General features: G+C 41.6%; 1 protein-coding gene across 4 annotated transcripts in view; it reads right to left on the reverse strand.

Annotated features, from left to right (window-relative positions):
* The window catches only part of foxj3 (forkhead box J3), a 75,647-nt gene that overhangs the window by 52,688 nt on the left and 3,623 nt on the right, over positions 1-19,336 (reverse strand). The window contains exon 2 of one of the 4 annotated variants that reach the window (XM_069145663.1): positions 832-944. The exons of the other annotated variants lie outside the window; for them this stretch is intronic. The gene's annotated coding sequence lies outside the window, so the exon portion shown is untranslated. The remainder of the gene's footprint in view (positions 1-831; positions 945-19,336) is intronic. 4 annotated transcript variants of the gene reach the window in all.

The following is a 19,336-nucleotide window of genomic DNA, read 5'->3' on the forward strand; positions in this document are numbered from 1 at the left end:
CGAGATAAACTATCCATAAAATATATATAATAACCTATAATGAGGTCACTTTACTATTGTCACATACAACCTCCACACTAATGAATGAAACTCACAGGCAAGACATTCTGTAAGAAGAGGGAACTATCCCGACTGAAGCAGAAGTACAGGAGGCATACTAAAGGGAAGTAGGTGAAGCAAAAGCTTTAAAAAAAAATAAATGGTTTTACTACTTGAATTATAGTCCAATTCTTCTCAGTCAAGAGAAAAACACATTAACAAAAAAATCAGGTTGCAGTGCATTCCCAGTGGGGAGCAGCCGTTAAAGACAAGACACGACACCCCACGGCAAATGTCAATCAAGGATAAATAGTCTCACTGAAACAAACATCATGCAAACTAAATGTTTGTAATCTGCCATTTCTGCTTAGTAATGTAAGTTTAATAAACCTGAAAAAGATTCATGATCTAACAATACGTTTCAGTTTACCTTTATGCTGAGTGCGGATAGAGAAAATGGGCTTTCGCCATAGTTTCTGAGCACAACACACGGGCTTTTCTCCTCAACAGATATAAGGTATCATTTCCATATGGCTTAATTGGAAAGATGCTTGAACGTGACATTAAGTGTAAATTTACATCTTCTGGGTGAACAAGGCACTAAAGTCCTGGAATAGTGAAACAGTAGTTTGAATATTTGGAAAATATTTGCTATCTTTTTGAGGGATTGATGAGAAGATCCGTATCGAGCTAAATCGAAGGAGTAATTAACCTAGTTTAGCGTAACATCTGGAAGCAGGGGGAATAGCAAGCAAAAAAAAAAAAGCCTGCATCCTAAGTTCGAGGTCTTGCCTGTGTCATTAGGAGTTGGGTCGGAGGAGTTACATTTCCCAAGACGTCAATCGATTGATTTGAAGTTTGCCTGAGAAAATCCTTGACCGTCCGGACTGCTCACCGCATGCAATCTGTGTAAAAACAACACAACACAACAAAAGGCACATTGCATTGGTTTGTAGGGACATGCAGGGAACTGCTGCTTCTAACCTAATGAACAGCAATAACTTAAGCATTTACACCAAGACCTTATGTTTGTTAAACATGGAACTACATGCGAGAGAGGTTGAACAGCTCTCAATATAAATCATTAAAACAGCATATTTACATTGCTATAGTATAGTTTTGATGCGAGTGTATTTAGTGGTGACACTTAACATAAATCATGTAATATTCCAATCTGAGCAGGTCCCTTGGTCAGAACAGCGGTCTGATTGCACCCTGTGTTTAACGTAGAGATGTCACGAGAACCGCCGGCACTAAAAGTTCTGAAACGTGACGCTAGTTATTCTTCTAGAGAACAATCGAAGGTACTGTAAAAGCCACAGGTACTGGAGATACTGTAAAATAACAACAACAACAACATGTGCAGCGACAGTTCCACTGCAACTTGTGGGGAAAAACACCGCAGGATTCATGTCCGGTGGTATTTTACGTGCCGGACAACCAAAAGCCAGTCTTTCGAAGAACAGTAAACACTTATTTAAGCAGCTGAAGGTCAGGCATCCTGATCTGTAAAAGAATTCAAGGTGAGCGACTTTCAGTTATTCACTATTTATTAACGTGTCGTCAAAATCTTCATGGTCTCAAATGTTACTGTTTGCAAACAGCTGAATCTGATGTAGCAATGCTCCACATAAAGTTCATAAAGGCTCACGTTAGCAGTGCTTATAAATGCAATTGAAAATATAATGTATGTGATTGTGCGTGTGTGTGTGTGTCTGTGAGTGTAATAATTTAAAGATTTTCACCAATGATGGATTAATTTCTTTACTATGTCTAATTAATTCAAAAATTCATAACACTTGAGTCAGTAAATGTTAACAAATACATGATTGTGTTTGGGATACATTGTAAACACACTGGTAATGTGATATTTCAGTCTCATTATTCATTCTTGCTAGATTTTGGTACCAATATTTCTTGAACTACATGATGAATACAATGGCAACATGTTCAGCCACTTCTACAAAAGAAAAGCATCCATCCATCCATCCATTATCTAAACCCCCTTTGTCCTGAACAGGGTCACGAGGGGGGACTGGAGGATGCAAACTCCACGCAGGAAGGTCCGCAGACCGGAATAGAACCCAGAACCTTCTCACTGCGAGGCGACAGTTTCCACCGCGGCACCACCGTATACCGCCAAAAACAAAAACATTAGCATTTTTAATTTCTTATGCAAGTTGTGCTATGCCATTTTGACTTCAGTTTGCCGATTCATCTAGATGTATCACTGTATAAAAAAAAAGAAAAAAAAAAATTACACAAATTGACAAAGATGTATTCATACTATTTTATAACAACACTCCACCACAGTTAGCCCATTTTATTTCCGACCTAGCACACCTATCTGCGTACTTGCAACAACTTCCATCCAAATACCTGTGCATTACTGTCATCATTTCCTGTCTGAGAAAAGAGTCAGCTATTCAGCTCACATTCTCTCTCCCACTTGCAGATAGAAGACTGTTGATAGGTACCAGACCAGTGCTCTCCTGCACTTATCTGCAATTTCCGCGATTAATCCCCTTTTACTGCAGTCATGCATCCGTCACGGGGAACACTCTAACAGCATGTGTCTGCTCAGCTACACAGACGCAACCATTAAGACTTGTGATGACTGTAGTGCCGTTGAGCTACTTCAGAGCTGCAGACGTGATGAATGCGGCATTAAAAACAATGTCACTTACAATCAAACAGACCACAATAAATATTTACAGCGCTGATTGGTAAATGCCGCCCAGACTCTGGAGCGTGTGGACGGAGGGGAGAGGGAGACACAAAGAGACGAAGCAGGGGAAAAGAGAGAGAGCTCATTATGGCAAGAGTCTTGCTGTAGTGTGATGGTAACTTGGCAAAAGGGAGGGGAATCGCTAAGTGTGCTCCCTCTGTTATGCCTGAAGATTTGGCACACGCAGTCACAACAACAACAGTGATGTAACCTGGTAACAAGCCTTTGGCATCTGTACTCTCGACCGAAACCCGGGTCATACCTTCCATATCAACGGCCATATATCCAGCGTGGGAGAAGCCCTTGTTTTCCTAGAGATTGCAAGGGGGATAAACAGGGAGGGGTGGGAACCCTGCTTACCTGCCCTTCAATCAAAGAGAGACTCCTCACTTTTTCCACCCCCTGAGGCAAAGGACTTAGAGAGTTATTTTTGAGGTCTCTCAAACTAAAATAACGGTGCGTCTGAGTATTGTGATTGCGCGTGAGCTCTGTAATAATGCAGCGAACAACCCTAAGCCTCATCTTCATTAAAAAACAAAAAGTAGGTAACAGCAATGCCAAGGCAACAGCTTTTAATGTCAGTCTTCCTTCTCAATTAAAGGCTTAATGGTTCCGCTGAAACCACCCCCAGGAAGAAAGCATTAATAACCCAGTCCTTACTTGCATTTTTAGGATGTGTCAATTATCGCTTCACCGCTCACGCGGCTGAGCACATTGTTCAGCCCACAGCGGAGCCGGCCGCCAGCCGAGGCCTCTCGCCGCTTACAGAATGTAACGAGTGTATAGGTGTCCATAAGTGTAATATGTTTTGTAGTGCGACCGATGTGTCAGTGCTATTAGTAGGCTACGTTCTGTTAAAGTTAATTTTTAAGATGCAGGAAAGCAGCCCCTCTTTGCCGTGCTCGTGAAAAAGAGAAATGACATACACGCTCTTTCTGCTCCCCTACTCCCTCGAACGCACTTCGCCTGTGGTTGAACAAATCAAGTACGTAATTATTCTGCCAATCAATCGGGGAGCGCAACTGTGACTGTGGGGCAGTTCAAACGCTGAGGAGCGAGAGTTGTCAAAAAAAAAAGCTAAGCTAAACCCTGAGATCCTTTAAAACCCACCGAACCTTAAAAAGGCAAGAGAGACACCTTTGTCTTATTTAGTCGGTGCCAAACAAAGGGACGTCTTTTAAATGTGTAGTAAAGAGAAAAAACATCCAGCTGCTGCGGACAAAAAAAAAAATAAAGGCACCCCTGCCCGGCCTGGCGGAGGGACAGAGGATCAGAGTAGTCAAAGATCTGGGGATCAACTGAACTGCTTCAGGCTGTCTGAAGAGGCCACAAAGCGAGCGACAGGAATTGTAAACCCTGAATCCACACAGAGCCAAACCAAGGGAGAAATGTGAATAGATGTAGCAGTTTTACATATTAGGTAGATGCTCTCAGCAGTTAGTCACGTCCATGTTACGTGTGTGGTGGGCTGGATATGCAGTACATTCAGATAGAAAGACAGAGATCGGAGTAGATCAAGCACAAAGCCCCTCAGTGCAGGTCAATGCAACAAAAAAAACCAAAAAAAAAACCCGGACAACATTCCAGTAATTGAAAAAGTATTTTTGGTGAATCAGCGTACTCATCAGGAGGGGCTTGTCTCTCCGTCCTTAACAGCTTGCCTGGGAGGTGGCCTTTGTTTTGGAGGTGGAAGGGGTGTCCTGACACCAACCATGCGAACCCAATTACCCCAGTCCCACGGCCTGGGGGCCCGCATTAACACAGTCCCCCTGGGAGGTTGACTCCATGCCAGCCTGGCAGCCAGCAAGAAGCTGCTGCTGAATCACAAATAGACCACTTAAGGCATTGGCAGACCCAGCATTTGGAGCCAATCTTAAGGGCCTATCCTCATCTGCATTGGCTAGATCAAGTTCTATGTTGATATTAAATACTCAGCCTGCAGTGAAGGACAATGACCTTAGGTCTTCTGCATGGGATATGACAGCTATCCCTTTTCCACAGAAACCGTATTACCAGAAAAGTCTAGTTCCACCTAAGAGCACAATTTTTCTCTTGTCTCTAGTTGTTGAATAGACAAAAGAAATATAGTCTGAGCCGGGACTGAAACTTTTATCTTAATACATAACAAAAATAATCTTCAAATGAATTAACAGTGGAAATTAACCCTGAGTGACAATTATGTGTTACACAGGAATTTGACATCTGCATTTAACCCATTCGTGACTAGTCAACACACACACACACACACACACACACACACACACACACACACACACACACACACACACACAGAGAGTAGTGGGCAGCTGCAGCTGTGGCGCCTGTGAAGTTGGGAGTTAAGTGCCTTGCTGAAGGGAAGGGAAAAGGGCTCATTCACTGCCCCCCCCTCTTTTTTTTTTTCCATTGCTGGTCCAGTGAATCAAATTGGCGACCGTTACCTCTCAACCTCCCAACCACGATGACTATTGTGGCTATTTAATTCTGATCGGAATACTGTAATTTGTAAGAGAGATTTTCGTTGAACTGAGCAAGCAGCATGGTTTAATGTGTCCACATCGCTCCCCCTCACAAAAAAAAAAAAAAAATCACGTATGAGCACATTATTAAGTGGGACACAGGCGTGTTAAAGAGAAACCAGGCTAGAATTAGCCAAGCATGATTTAAAGGAATTACCTGAGTGGGCAACGCTTGTTCTGAGAGTGCAACACAGAGCAGGAATCAGGTCATGAAATTCAAATTTAAAGACAGTGGATCAGCATTGGCAGCTCTAAAGCTGGAGCTGAGAGAAGGAGCTATGACAGCGGTTACACCGAGACGGAGCACTCGCTTTCAAACCCAGTAAGTACAAACCAAAAAAACCTAAATTCAAACAGAGCCGAAATAGTTTGAGGTTTTGGTTTGTTTGATGTTCTTCTCACGTAAACCTCAAAATCTTCTTCATTTAGGACGGCGCTGGAGCTGGAGTTATAATTAAACCCATTTTGCTTTTTAATCAATATTCAATCTCTCAGAAATAATTAACAGCATATTAAAGAGTTTACTGCCTGACGGAGCTGGATGCCTCTACATCATTAAGCTGTTGAAGCGCTGCTCTTTGACTCCTCATGTCCCATTTCACTGGTTTAGCGCGCCTCCATACAGGCTCTTTAAAATGCTCCTGGAGTCATACTGTACCTGCAGATAATAACACAGCCCAGTGATAACGTGCAGCATGTATACTCTCCCACTCTCACTGAAACATGGCTTTTCACATGTAACATGTAAACACTTTGAGCTACATTAGTGATTGTGTACGTGACAAACGTAAGGTGTATTATGCGGGTTTACTGAACGCCAAAGCTTCACAGGAAAAAACAAAACCACAATGATCGAGGTTTTTGGGGCATGTAGCGGAGAGGCTGCCACCTGCCATAAATCTGTGCCCTCCCCCCCCCCCGAGTGATAATGCACGTCGCGTTGGAAGTTGCACAACAACATGGCTCAGAAAATATTAGCTGGATTAAAAGTCACGGGTCGATAGTTTCTCATTTTCTTTGGCCCCTATCTTCAACATTACTAAGACATTGTAGCCACAAACAGACAGGAGGACGTGGACTCTGGAATTACAATGCCAAATAATACGCAGGTTAAACAAATCAACAGAGCATATGTACACGCAAACTCAAAGTCAAGTGAAGCCCGACCAATCAATATATTCACAGACAACCATAACAGAAACGGATTAAGCAGTGTTGCAGAAAATAGTATGAAAGTACTGCAATCAGCTGTTGAATTTAACCAACACTGTCTTACGTCACCAGGGCTTGTCTTTGTTTATACGAGCTAATACATTCCTTGGGCATTCTCCAGACGACTTCCATGGTAATTTGGGGGCAGCTTGGTTTTCGTCTACTGCTGATTAAGGAGAGAGCAGTGGAGTAAAACATGAAACTGAGGCTGTCTGCAGCCTGACCAGGAATGACTGACCCGGAATTTGTGTTCCTACGGAGCAGACAGCCGTTGGTGTCTATACCTGTTCGCTTCACCTTATTCCGTTCCAGATCATTTCAATTAATTTGGTTTCCTGGAGACAATGTTGCTATTTACCCGTGTGTGTGTGTGTGTGTGTGTGTGTGTGTGTGTGTGTGTGTGTGTGTGTGTGTGGATAAGAGGGGGAAGGGAGCAGCAGTCATTATTGGTTTAAGCTCTGCAGTCAAAATACCTTACTGGCAAAGAAATTGATTCATCACTTGTGAAGTTACTGGCTTACAAACGCCACAATAGGTCATTGCAAAACCAGAGGATTTACCATAATACACAGACACGTGAGTTAGGCCTGGAGTCAAAAGTTTTGGGCTTCCACTTCGATGGCAACTCAAACGTATTTGGCAGTTTGCCTCGGGTGCCATTGAATAAAAGCTTTTCGGCAAATAATGGTTTTACTACTTGAATTGTTTGAGCACAAGTCACAAATTGGCTAACAACAGTCAGATCCGACAGAGAACCAAGAATAAAGCAAAAACGCGACTTTTGTGATGTTTTTCCTTCTGAATGTTGTTGAACAAAAATAAAAACGACAACAAAAAAAGAATCAATATCGTTAAGCAAGAATTTACAGGAAATGACAAGACTGCTATAAAGTAGTACTTCTTAGAGAGGATGTTTTCAAGCAGCTGACTTAACGATACAGTATGAAGACAATGCCATCCTCAGCAAATGAATAACCCATATTGTATTACATATTACAAAAGTTTCAACACTAAACTCTCCAGAATTTACCATTTTAATCTGCATGTCACAAATCAGCCCAGATGTCAATATTTCAAAGTGAAACTAAAGCTTAAGCTCCACACAGCAAACATTTCAACTATAAGGAAGGGCAAAAGACAATTTATTTGTCAGTGAATAAAGGCCACAGCCACCTCAGACACCACGAGGAAGTCCGATGATGTTCCAACAGAGCTCAACAGATAGCCCAACCCCGAAGCAAAGAGCTCCCTTCAGCGTGAACAAGCGGTGTTGTCAGACGTGCAGCCGGAGACATTTGTTCTACGATTGTGAAATGTGGCGTTTCCAATGTGGAACTCTAATTTTAGAGGAGGAAGGGGAAGGAGCTGTGTGGGGTAGCCGACATTTATTCTTCGACTCTGCACTCTAGCACATTTTGGCAACGATGGGTTAACATCAGATACATCAGAGGAATAGTTGTTCAGCAACACTGACAAATCCATTGTTATGCCTGTCTATTGATTCCCTGTGTTCCATGTATAACACGCATTAACAAACCCAAAGATATTACCTGCGGTAAACCTGGTTCAGCTTCAGTCCCCGAAGAGTCTCTGCTCCCAAAGCATTACTTTCCAACCAAACGCTTGGAGTTCAACTGCAGCACTGACGGGACAGTAATTGCTTACCAGTCAAACAAAAGCCTCAGACTACAACAGCTGTGTATAGTACTCATTCTGACGGCAAAAACGCCCTGATTGCATCAATACATGTACAAGAAGGGGAAATGTAATTCAATCTTAGTGATGCTTAAACAACAATGACTTGAACGTGGCTGACTTTCAACTATTTTAAAAAAAGAAAGAAAAAAAGCTCAATAAGCAGGTGAGCCAAAGAGAGCAAGTGAGAAAAATGAAAGTAAAACGCATTCATTTGCCAGTTTATTCAGTGTGATTACATTCTCACACTAAAAAATAATAACCAGAAAAAAACTGATGCCTTGCCTCACTTGACTTTCTTTTTCCACCTCTGCACATCACCTTTCCAACATGTTAGACAACCACGCATTACAAGGAACAAAACAACCACACGGTTCTCATCCAGACAAAGCCTTTTAATCCAGTATCTGCCTAATTTGCCTAATCTTCATGGCTCTTGAAATGTGGCAGAAAATGAATGAAAGGATCCTTTGTTTCCCCGAGTTAGTTTTGGACTTTTAGAACCAGGATCTAGGATCATAACTAGTTACAGGGAGTTAGGACCCCATGACATGTTGTAGGTCTCATCGCATGTGAAGCGTCTGTTAGCCTCCAATTGATCTCCAGAGCTCATCAACAGTCTTGAGTGCTTTACATTATTGGAGGGAAAAAGGCTAAAGCACCCCAACATTGACTGGGGATTTAATTATTTACGAGTGAATGAAATTACACTCGCGCAGCTATTGGACAGACTAATGAGGTTTATGATACACTTCACAAACTGCAGCAACGATAACAGGTGAAATATTCCTCAACCGCCCTGTATTTACCTATCTTCATAAATCATTTGATGTAGTATCCAGTTCAGGGACGGTTAAACTATCAACAGAGGGTAAATTGATCATTTAAAGAATCTTCTCTAATTATTATTGGGTTTGTTTTTTAACAGTGAAACTGTTGGTGTAATTCTTCCTATCACAAAATACGTTCAATCAAAAGGTTTGTTGCCGTGATAAATTAACATGTTACATCATTGTTGTCAGCTGTAAAACTCCATAAACCTAAGAATTACATCAACAAAAGGCATTTTAGGATGCTACAGTTTCAGCAGCACACAAAAGCCTCATTTCATGTGCTAAAAGTAATGATGATGAAGCAGTTGTTTTTTTTTGTTTTTTTCTCCATTTCACACCACATCTTGCTGGTGTAAAAGATAAGGCTAATTAACGTGACACCATTTGCATCTTTACCTCTGTGTTTCAACAGCTAAGGGAAGAGTGCAGCCACAGCAGGCTAATGAATGTTTGATTTGAGAGGGAAGACTTCCTGTCACTTCCAACACTCCCGACATAACCCCTCTCCTAAACCCCTTAAATTCTCGTAGCCTGCTATCTGGCAAGGAGTGTCTGCGTCTCACCTTTTTTCCTCCACCTTCCCTTTCTCCAGTTTAAATTCCTGAGTACATCCCTCTCTCCTCCCCCCTCCCCCAATACCACCACCACCACCACCACCACCACCACACAGGCTGCGCTCATTACAGCGGATTTGCATGTCTGCTCCAGAGCAGTATGAGAGGAGATGAAACAGAACTCCCAGTGGCTGCCTCTGCAGAGCTTCACTCATCTGACAGAAAGGAGCTCCACTTTGGGCCCCAGACACAGCCAGCAAATAAAATGCAGGCTTCTTAAAGGGGCCATACACAGGCACGTACACGCAAACAAACACGGAGATATTCCCCTGGAAAAAAAAAAAATGTACACTGCACAGTATTCAGTTTAAATATATCTATATGCAGGAAATAAATTGAAAAACACAAGGCTACCTTCCAGCGCATTGCTCCCCTCCTGCACATTACTGATCACGAGCTCAACCAGGAAGGATGAGGCTCGAGTCATGTTGCCGTGCTTATCAGCCTCCATTCCTGCCGAGCGATCGCGCACCTCAGACTAATGTCATCTTTTTATGTGCTCGTCAAGATCTCCAAACCTGTCCATTGGATTTTACCACAATTCATTTGAGACAGTATGAATCTATTAAAATATTGATTTGCTACCAATTTTAGGATTTAGTATGTTGTATATTTGCGCTATAAATGATAAGTCTGTCATTTAATTAGTCATTCTACAGAGAATTGATTGCCAAATATTGTAAATGAAGGGTGATTCTTGTGAATGTCTGTTCTGCTGGTTCCACCTTTCAAAATTGGAGGATTTGCTGCCTTCATATCATTTTAAATGAAGTATCTTTGGGTTTTTCCAAAGCTGGTCAGAAAGATAAGCAATTCAAAGACATCACCTAGCACTTTCACCATTTTCACCACAAATTAATTCATATAAATTCATTTATAGAGAAAATATTGATTATTTGGAACTCCAAGTGATGATGTTCCTTAATAATAATAGCACTTAAACTACTGGGATACACATTAGTTTAACTTCATATTGTGTGCTTATCTAAAAAATTATTGTGATACTAATTTTGTTCATGACGCCCCACACTCCAAGTGGGTTGAGCAGTACTCGTAAAAAAAAAAAGTTAAAAACAAAACACATTCAGATACCACGCACCGATCATTGCTGCAAAATCAACCATGAGCATGATTAGTATGCGAGCTTCTTGGCCAAGAGCAATGAGTAAATGTCACATGCTTTGCAAAAAAAAAAAAATTTCAAAACCACAAAAATAGGCAGAAATAAGTCCATGTTTCGTTTTTGGTCCTTTTCAAATTAGGTGCTGTTGTTCAGGATGACTCACTTGGTGAAAGTGGTGCATCATGTGCCACGCAACATGAGTCACTGTGAAAGAGAAGGGCAAAATGTCCTGCACCATACCAACTCCTGATCTGACCTCGAGTGGTTCCCGCTAACCACGGGCCGCACTTTAGTAAGGTAGACCGAGGCTCAATGGAGAATAAAGGCCATTCGAAAAAGAACTGTTCAAAGTTATTCACATCCTTCTACTTACAATTTTTTCGACAAACATGAACAGTGTAAAACACAGTTTGACACAATACATTTATTGCATCACATAGAATGACGGCGAAAAAGAAAATCCTACACAGTCTGCTCTGCGTCATAAGTATTGAGCTTACTAAGCAGATAGATAAAATAAGGAGAAATTACAAATGAGAACATAGACATTATTTATGTTTCAAGAGTTTCAAATCCATTTTCTTATTTGGACAAGAATAGATATGGGTGTAATAAGAGATAAACTGCTGGATTACTGTATTTAACATACGCAACGAGAGATTATTGCATTTAACACCTATTATTGTAACACAATCTTCTGACAAAAACTGTCCAAATTACTAAGGAAGGGTCTGCTGAGACAAACCGAATTATTCCAATTAAATATAAATACCAATTATAAACTGGAGATTTTCTGACAGCAGACTGGTGGCACAATCTGTCACAGACAAATATATGAGGTCAAAATGTGTTCACTGAGATTCAGTGTATTTCATAAAGTTGTTGTTTTTTTTGCCGAGTTGGCACCGTCCCCAAGCCCATGGTGGACGGGACGGTGCTGGCATCTTAAAAACCCTACTGCCAACAAATAGCCCATGTAAAACCTGCTAATTCAAAGGAAACTTCATTCATATTTGCCATTCCTTTCTCATATGCTGGAAATGTAACTTTCTTATTAGGCTAGACATATTTACCCACAGTATTTTTCTGATAAGTATCACAAGAAAAACCTACTGTATGACTACAGGATTACAGTTTTAACTTTGTCGAAATATTAAATCCAATTCTAAACGTTTCTTAGCTCAATTAGCTATATATTTGTTGAATGAGCGAATCTGTTGACAACAAAAACAGAGTATCTGCATTTTAGCAAACAAATTGAAAACCACTGCAATCAATGAACAAAGTGGTCAGAATGGCGATCATAACTCCAGGGGACAAAAAGACATCAAATCTCTGCTTTATACTGATATGATAATAGACTTAGTGCAACCAAAAAAGTCAGCGGACCCACGAAGAAGACTGGAAATTAGCTGCCGGATTGTCATTTTATGAGCATCTCTACCATGTTCTGCACTCCTTTGCCTACAGTCTCGAGAGTGATACACAAGACCACAACATCTATGCAAAAACTAGAAAGACAACGTTGAAAACTGTACTATAGTTGTGGCAAATCATGCTGTCACAGCCACAAGTTAAAGATAGATAAAATGAAGTGTACAATAAAATCCTACTGACATTATAGCCCTACAGTGGCTGCAATAAATGTGTCTCCAAGGCATGAAATAAACCTGGTCTCAAAGTCATATATTCACTTGAAAAGAAAAAAAAAAAAAGGGATGACACTGGTGGGGCTGCCCCAAAAACAGTCGACCAGATGATAGTCAATGAGAAAAGTCTGGTTAGTTGAAAGGGGGAAAAAAGTGTTTTGGGTCATACTCACATTGTATCACCACCACAGGCAGTGGAGCAGCTAGAAGACGAGACATTATGAACACCAAAGAATAAATAGGCTTCCTGTCAAGTCTTTACTTGCAATAATGGCTTAGACTATGCATCTGTGCCCTACTGGGATAGACAATGAAAGAAAAACAATATAGACAGGAAAATGAATTTGCTGTTAAACCCTATTCTAACAGCTCAGTGAAATATCGGCCCATCCATCAACACTAACTCTCAAACCATTTCCTGATGCCCCAAAATAAATACTAAGTAATAAAATATATTATTTGTCGACTATTGATTTAAATGAACAACTATTAGTCAACTATGAGAATACTTTGTGCAAGGCAGCCTTTGACTGTAGGCAATAGGTAAGACAGTAGTCACAGCCACTTGCCGATGTGTTCTAACAAGTTATTAACTCCTCAGTTTTGTTTGGAAAATAAAATGGGACACTAACTGTCGCTTTGTGTTCATTCTGCAGCACCGTGCGACCTCAATGACTTCTACTTGAAATGCATTCATGTTAATTCAAATTCATTCCAGCTTTAATGTTGATTTTGCATGTCCCAAAACGCATGTGTCAATGAACCACGCATTTGCTTTTCAGTCATCATATGTGTGGTTTAATGACAAATAATGTGCAGAGACAATGAATTGTTTTGAGTGTCCAGATTTTGTGCTGGAGTTAGTAGGAGAGAAAGGTGAACTGGCAACAGTAGCACTAGTGTAGATCTATAACCCTGCTTCTTGGTACATGTGCAATATTCCAGCAAACCGCACAACCAGCAAATACAAGTACACGCTTTCGTAGCAGACCGAGTATATGCAATAGTAAGTACGCAACCGAGTAGGTGTGCTACTGGACTGAGAGATTTCAAGCTGGGGATTTATAAAGGCACCAGAGGATTTCATTGAGAGCAAAAGGTCTGATAAATCAAAACAATGAAATCAAAATGCCAGAGTGGCGGTTAAAGTGGTTCACCACTGGGACCTCTAAGAAAGAAGCAAATACATGCCAAAATTCATTGGAGGACAGACAAGATAAAAAGGTTTACTAAGGCAGTCATTTCAGATGACTAAACAGGGATTATCAGGCAAAAACCCAAGCAGCAATCAGCATTAACCAAAGACTTGATAATTTGTTCCTCTCCAATTATAGTCACTTTATTCAGAGCATGATTTTGACTTTCTGTGAGTGGACTGGCACAAAAAGGCAGAAATCGGAGTGGTGTGAGCTGCCTGCAGAACTTGGTTTGAGTGTGGCCCATACAGTGCACATTAAGTCATTAAAGTCGCCATGCTTACAGGCCCTCCCTAACCCCCCACAATACACACCAGTGACTCCCCAGCACTAAGCCTTTCAGACCAAACGCTGCTCTGCCTTCTGCATCTTAATAAGAGGAGGGAAACCAGAAGGGAAGTGAAGGCATGGCAGTCTTTAAGAGGAAGCCGAATAAATGACTGAACACACACCCCGGGGCGGGCATGCTGGGGGTTTCCAGGAGGTCGGAGCAAGCGGGGCCAATCGTGTCAAAACGAAGGCGGCAGACTAAAACAAAACTGACATATCAAAGAAGCCAAGCCTTGTAGAAGGGAAAAGAGCAGCTAAGACAAGACATTCAGCTGCACAGCTTGTTTCTGCATCAATACGAGACAACACAACCAAAGAATGGCAATTAGCGATTAAAGTGGAAATTCCATCTGCTGGAAAGTGACATCTTTTTCCAATCAAAATCAAGCTAAAACCATGTCAGTGATCCTATGGCCTTTGATCCCATCCTTCTTTTCTTTCCAGAGGTAAGTAAACTGCAAACCATGCATTAGACAGACTGCTTCTGTATCCAAACTTTAGCTTCTGTCCTAATCCATGTAACATATAGTAGACACTGTTCAAACTTTACCTTGACAGTGCAGCCAAAACTCTATCATCACTAAAACAAACTGACTAGGCCTTGAGGCGGTTTTCACTGATTCAGCAGATACATGCTTCGTCTACTTGAAGAAACTAAAATCTCGGACAACCTGGATAAACTGGGAAATAGCAATATAAACCCACACCGGCATAGCAGCATCATGAGAGCATTTAAATGAGTTACATTTTTTAAATTGGTTTGATGAGAGCCAGTGTGGCCTTAAACTCAGTTTGCTTCTAAAGAGATAACAAAGCTCAACTGTTTACTATGAATCTTATTTGCTAGTGATAATAAAGGGAACTCTCTGAGGTGGGTGCTATGCTGACACAGCCTTCAGGTACTTAAATCCAAAAATGGGTGCATTAAGTGCATTTTAATTGATTTATATTTAACCAGTGTATTGTCTTGTGCAAAAAAAAAAAAAAAAAAAAAAAAAAAGAAGTAGTCTTCTGGCACACAGAAGACATAAAAAGTAGGTCACTCAGTCTCCTGTGAGTCATAGGTTTTGGCATGTGACCAAGAGGAGCAGGTATGGGAGAGACAGAGTTACAGCTGGGAGAGGCCTAATGGTATTCTGATCTTATTTCATCAGTTTAATAAAGATAATTAAGGTTACTTACAACCATGTGCATTTTGTGGTATAATATGATATTAAGCCAAATTGAATGCATATGTTTAGGGAATTTAAAAACAGAAAACTGGAGTCTTACAGACTTCACTGTATCTGAAATTTATACACCAAAAATGATATTGCAGCTAGGCCTCCCGAGGAACATTTGAGCCCAGTGACTGCACGCAAACTCATCTACGGTCTTTTTCATTCCAGAATATAAATTTCCTTCGGTAAGGCAGAGACAGATTTCTCAGATTGCAGGTGCAGTCTCATTTGTCTCCAGAGCCGAGGCCCCGGGCTCTCCTCCAGGGCCAGAGCACCTTGGCAGAGTGGCTGACTTGTGGGTTTCAGAGCTGGGCCTGAGATCTCTAAACAGCCACTTTCATTTTTTTTTTTTTTGAAGGCAGGGACCGAGTCTGGTCAAAGCCGTCAGTCACACTGCCTACCCGATGTACACGCTTTGAGCCCTGCAACCAACACACTGATACTTTCTTAATTACGTTGGGCAACTGGCAAAGATCACGTCGCCTCAGCCACCGAGCCCCTCCTCCAGCTAACCTCTCCACCCTCTCATTCATCCACCCTGAGGGAGAGGCATGCAGGCCAGAGGAAGCATGACTCATCTGAGTAACAAGATGCATTCTTCTGAATTCTCCACAGACGTGTTGTTTGCTAAGTGAGGAGCACAGGAGAGTGTGGCGCAGAGAAAGATAAAGAAAACGAAGGGAAGACACAAAAATGAAACAATTTCCAGCACACTGACTACGTGTGAGAGCAAGAGAGAGAGATGGGGTGGGAACGACGGGGCAAGAGCGAGTCATTACTTGTGTGGGTTTCCTGGTCCACACAGATCAACATTTCCTCCAACTCTACCGAGAGAATCCTTGGCTTCTGTCAGGGATTTTCTGAATCACAGAAGGAGACTCCAAGTACTACATGTAAGGCTAATCCATCAGGTTTCACAGAGAAAAAGGCAACAAATGACGACAACAGAGAGAGGTTCTGACGTGCGGTCCCGCTGACCATGCAGAGGATAGCGAGGCGCAAACAAAAAGTGTTTGCCTTTACCATTGAATCTAACAGATCCACCATGGCGCTTTCAAACTAACACCACATCTGCAAAACTTGGCACTCGCCCCTTCAGATCATGAGCCTCACACACACACCACATCAGACAGTCTCCAACTTCTACATGAAGCTATTTATGGACCTGCCCACATTAACATTGTCTGAACTCACAAAATAAATAGAGGAGCTATACACAACTTACAGTCTGATCAAGCAGCATGAGACTGCTGAAATGCACTCAGTCTTGTGATTTCATGACAAATGATCTGTCTACCACCAGTTTAATGAGTATGAACTTGAGTGATGTGCAGTAAACTACGGCCTCAAGATTCCACTGTTCAACCTTACTAAGCAGGCTTAGGACTGTGGACTTAATTAAAGCTGACCTTTTCTGACTTTCCTCTCAGAGTCTGCAGATTGACATTCAAACATGTGATAAATTCTTCACTGTTAGTTTATTGCTCGGTGTGAGCACACTGCACAGAGTAAGACAATAAACCTACGAGGGCAGACACAATTGCAACTTGCAGAGGACACTTCCTTTACAGATATTAATCCTGTTGCAGTGAACCGGCAAGTACTGTTTACAGAAGAGATTATCCCACCAATCATTGCTGACCATTCTCAGCGGTTGAATTAAGTTTCTCTCGGAGAATGTGACGCACTTGGGCACCGGTTCGGCAGCGCATCTTCGTTTTAAATCTGTAGCTGACGAGACAAACCTTCCTGTCTTGTCAAATCAAGAATTGCAGGTGCAACCTACAGTGTTTTACCTTTGCTGAACGAACCACTGCCTCGCCTCGCAGAGCACACATGATCATATTCAATCATGTCTGGTTCATGTGAAACTCTCTACACGTCATCGCCATGGTATCGCCGCGAAATTATCATGTCATGCATGCAGTCCACAGACAGTAGCTGAAGGTAACATCTGGGAATATCATGTTATTAAATTGTCATTTCTTGAAGAGATTTTAGTGCGGGAAATGTTTCCAACATTTGTTTGATCTGTCATAACAGCTCTGTGGCTGCTGATATGCAGACAAAACTGCATTATTTAGCCGCTTGTTGTTGGTATTTCGTTTTTAATTTTTCTGCTGGAAATTGAGAGTGGGCCCCGTCTATTCCATCATAAAACGGTCTCTAGGCATGCTGCCTTTTTACCTGAAAGTGAATTCTATATCTGCCACAGGAAGAAGTGGAATGATTAAAACGGATACCAAATACTATGATAAAAGCTCCGCTCTTATTACTTAAGCTGTGTCAGCTCAGCAATTTCTTCTTGCACACAGCACGGAAGTCTCCTAAGAGTGTGAATTATATAAGCATATCAATTGCTACTACTGAATAAAGAAGAAAAAAACCTTACACTGACACTGAAGGCCTATCAAAACTCAAGGACAAAGCATACAATATAATGAATCTTTAAATCCTTCATAGCATGGAAAATCGAGCCACTCTTATTCATTTAGGACTTGGCTATTCATTAGCACCTAAGTACAGTCAGTAAAATCTCAAATGACACAGCTATTACTTACTCTGACATCTTTTGTTTTATATGACATTAAGCAATGCATTAACTCCCTTTTAATGCGGTTGATTTCATTCACACATCTAGTACACCACAACTACACAACTTCTGTTCATGTAACTCCTCCAATTGCTACAATTAATGAACTTAATGCAAATATAAGATCAAACCAAACACTTCATAGCAGAATTGCCACAAAATGTACGAGTCTTTTCGTGACCACTTGGCTGGAATGAGTCACCGAAACCACCATGCAGTACAGCAGTTGCCAACCCCCCACCCCCACCCCACCCCACCCTGTTCTCCCACACTTTCTAAACTTACCCAGCCAGCTCTACAGCGGATAGAAGCTCCCATGTAGAGAGATAGTCCCTGATTAGTCAGACTGGGGAAGTAAACGGATAAACACTTTCAGATAGAACATGTATCTGAGCAAATGTGGCGATAATATTAGGCAGCGAGCCAGTTGAATTAAATATCACATGCTTGCCTCACTGATTCATGTCTACATCCAACTCCAAGCCAGGACATGAATTGGAGCATATAGGACTAGTTCACTGACAAATTCAACTCAATAGACTGGGTGGAGGTGGGATGAGGAGAACTAGACAGTGTATTGCTGGATGAATAAAAAATGAAAGTGTATTGCTTCAGTAAATTCGTTCTCTCCATCCCGTGAGGAGGGTGGGTGGTGAAGGGGTGGGGGTGATGGTGGTGGAGTAGAGGCTCGTTTGAAAACTGAACCAGTGCTGCATTCCCACATCCACCCGTATCCAGCGAGGGGCTCTTTAAAAATTCATTAATTTACAGCAAAAATAGATTAAAGCACCCAGCTGAGCAAAACTAAAAATTTGGCTCCTGAATAACATTAATGATAAAACATCTCCCTCAACCCCAGGGGGTTTTGCCTGAAGAAACATTACTGGCTTTTTTCACCTTACAGCACCTTGAGAATAATTTATTTTCAATCATTACTAAAATAATGCATTGCTAATTGTCATTTTTAATTACGCTTTTCTGCGGATGAGAAAAAAAAGAGCTGAGCAAAAACCTGCAAAAACTAATTAAAATCCATCCAAGGATATGCCGTTCCCATGATGCCATGCCAATGCCATTCTATTCACGATTTGAAATCTCAGCTACAGAGACTCAATGACAGCTGCTCCAGGCCCCCAAAAACGCCTAGAACTGCAGTTACAGTAATTGCTCTGGCCAGCACTAAATGAGGTTCACTTAAGTGCAATTATCCCCCTCTGATCTCTCACATAAAGAGACTTCTTTAACATGGAGAAGTGGGCTCACACAATGTGACTGCAAACAAGATTCAAATTGGAATCAGGGAGGCATTTCCAGCAGATGAATGGCTTCATAGCTCATCTGCATTCTAGTGATGCACGGCGTTGCTAATGAAGACTGAGCCAGTCCCTCCTCACCAACACGGCTTCCATGAGAGCAGAACTTCATATTGGTTATAAGCCGAGTACGGGGAGCAATTTATAACAAAAACTGTCCAGTCATTTGGCCTGAGCCGCATTACGGGACAGCCTAGCTTCCACGCAGAGCAAACAGCTGCTGACACGAGAAGGAGGATCCTGTTTTTTCACCCTTCCAAGGAGAAAAACTCACT

Source organism: Embiotoca jacksoni, unplaced genomic scaffold, assembly GCF_022577435.1.
Source record: "Embiotoca jacksoni isolate LCO1_2020_lvr unplaced genomic scaffold, fEmbJac1.0.p SCAF_1, whole genome shotgun sequence".
Classification (NCBI taxonomy): Eukaryota; Metazoa; Chordata; class Actinopteri; family Embiotocidae; genus Embiotoca; species Embiotoca jacksoni.